Here is a 3,100-nt window from a genome sequence, read left to right on the forward strand (position 1 = left end):
GTTTCTTCTGTATCCAAATCAGGTTATTTCCATACAGACATGGTTCAGCAGGACATTTACCACCTGACAAGAAGGATTGTAAAAATTTCTGTAGACTTACTGGATTTTCTTAAAAAATTGGTTTGAAAATATGCTGTGAGCCAACTGGGCCCCAGAAAGCAGTCTGAAAAAAAGGCTTTATTGTCTGGGTAAGATTCAGGTTCAACCAAGAACAGGTGACATCAGATGTAATTGTTCTTTATGGGTGGCTCTCCCCTTGCTCCTTTCTATCCACCTGGGCTGCCCAGAAACTCCTTTATTTCTCATCCTATGACTATGCCACAGGTGTGGCATTGCCACTGGCATAATGCTGGAAGAGTTGCTTCTGCTTCCCACCAAGGCCCAAGACCAGGTCATTGGAGTAGGAATGGATGGACTGTTGTTGCTCTGGGGCAGAAGGTGGGAGAGAAAGTGAGAGGATGAATTGTCCTGACAGGAGAGCATACTTAATAGTTTCAATCATTACAAATTTCTTTAGTTTTTACAGTGACCTTAAGAGTCAGTCATCTATTCTCTTTGAAGTAGATGATTCATTTCTTATGCTTTGTGTCTGCCTTCCAAATTTATTTTGAGAAAAATGTGCATCAACTAAGTTTGATCTGAGTTTTTACTGGTACTTAATTTGTTAACTCCTCAAGTATCAGTCCCTCAAAGAAAAATAAAACAATTATGATCCTAAAAAATGGGTTTGCAAATTTTATTTTTAAAAAGAAGAAAAGAAATTGCTGACATTTCTCTGGATAGTTCTATGCTGTAACTTTCCACTGACAACATCTGAAACTTCCAGGGTTTCTGTTACAAAAACTGCTCTTGCATATAAGGTTTTTCTTCTTTGCTTTATTCTATAATATTTCAAGCCTGCAATTACTTTGCTGCATTCTGAGGACATTTCAAGGTCTACCCCATGTAAAAATACATAGATTATTAATTTTATCTGTGTGCTAAACAAATGATTACTGAAGGCCTACTATGTGCCAATCACTGTCATGTGCCAAAGACACAAAAATGAAGCTCCCAGTCTAATTGGGGAAATATATATGTATCTGAATAATTATAAAGTAGTCACAGAGATGTTAGAAGAGATACCTACAAAGTACAACTAGGACCAGATGATGGAACAACTAATTTTTCCAGAGAGAGTCAAGGAATGTAGTAATATTTGATCAAGGTCTTAAAGGATGACTAGCGATTGGCCCAGTGAGTCCACCCAGTGGGAGTAGGCATTCCAATCACAGGGAACATTGTTTGCAAAAGCACAGAAGCCTGAAATGCAAGATAAATCCTGAAAGTGGCCTGGAATCACTGGAATTTAGGGTACAAAGATTAAGCATAACTTCCTTTCACCAGTTGGCTGGCTCTCTAGCAGCTGCCTGTCACATTCTCCTCTTAGTTTCACTCCAGCTTCTGCTCCCAATACAACAGAGCTCTTTTTCTCACTCAGCATCTCTGGTCATTGAGGGTAATTTCTGAGCTAGTTTATGAGCATCAGACTCCTTTCATGAAAGGGCGACACACCTTGTGCCTCTGTGTATATTACTCTCTTTAACAGAACCAGTCCTACCCAGTCTCATTACTCCCCCTATTTATTGGGGTTTATTCCCAAAGACTTTTGACTGTTTTCAAGTCAAGTCTACCCTTGAAGAGTAAAGATTTGTCATCACTTGGGCTAATTAAGGAATACATTGCAAATCCTGAAAATAATCCTGAGAAGTATTCCAAAATACTTCTAAAAAGTATTTAGAAATGCTCCATTTAGCATCATTATAGCCTTTTAAGATGATTCTTTGAAGAAAGTAATCCTGTGGATGTGCAAATTCCTATGCATTTAAAAATAGCCAGGTATTGTTAACTTTTAGGTATCAATGGTATTGTGGTTGTGTGTTTTAAAAAGTCATTTTGGGGAGATATGCCCTGAAATAATATGGTAAAACAGAGTGGAATTTGCTTTAAAATAATCCAGTGGTGGGAGGGGAGGGTAGTATGGGGAGTATAGATGAAATAATATTAGTGGATAGACATTTGAGGTCCATTGTAATAATCCTTTTTACATATGTTTGAAACTTTCAACAATAAAAAGTAAAAGAAAGTCACCTTACATTGTAGTCACACTTTGTCTTGTATTTATAGGCTGGAAAGGAATAAACATTTTCACAAACATCAAGGTATGTGGTACACTTTGTCACCAGTTCCTTACCACCCCCCACCTAAGTGTAGAGAACCTGAGTTCTCTATAAGTACCTCTGATACCTTTTACTATAAAGATTTTTAATATATATGCATATATAAATAATCTTTTATTAATTCCAAAGACAGCTAAGTAGGCAACTAAATGTATACTGCAAATCAAACAAATTAATGTACACTAAAAATTTGACCTTTTACCCCAGAGAGTGTATTACTTCTTATTTTAGCTTGTCATTGTTTTTTTAATTTTACAGCACAACTGCACTGTGAACACTAATGAATAAATATTATCAAATGCAAAAGTAGAGATATTTTCCCCTCTCTTATAATGTATCAAGTTATATTGATTTATTTGCCCTCTTTATAGTGTCCTCCTCCACCTATTTTATTATTTATTTATTTATTTATTTTTTGCGGTACGCGAGCCTCTCACTGTTGTGGCCTCTCCCGTTGCGGAGCACAGGCTCCGGACGCGCAGGCTCAGCGGCCATGGCTCACAGGACCAGCCGCTCCGCGGCACGTGGGATCTTCCCGGACCGGGGCACGAACCTGTGTCGCCTGCATCGGCAGGCGGACTGTCAACCACTGCGCCACCAGGGAAGCCCGCCCCACCTATTTTAATAAAATTATTTAAGAACTCCAGGACGGGGCTCCAGTGCACGTTAATGACCGACAGGTCACTGCTGGAGGAAGTTTTCATTTGGCTGTGGAATGGCAGGACCGAGAACAGTAAACCACCTCTCTGCTCCTGCCCACCCCCTTCTTTAGAAGTGTATTTCCTCAAGTTATAAAATGCACTGTTGATTAAACAACAGCTTCTTATACAAAAGAAACCTTACATTTTGGGTAAAATTTTAGAAATAACTGCAAAAATATC

Source organism: Aethalodelphis obliquidens, unplaced genomic scaffold (genome assembly GCF_003676395.1).
Source record: "Aethalodelphis obliquidens isolate GAN/ISIS:26980383/991018 unplaced genomic scaffold, ASM367639v1 scaffold27, whole genome shotgun sequence".
Taxonomy (NCBI): Eukaryota; Metazoa; Chordata; class Mammalia; order Artiodactyla; family Delphinidae; genus Aethalodelphis; species Aethalodelphis obliquidens.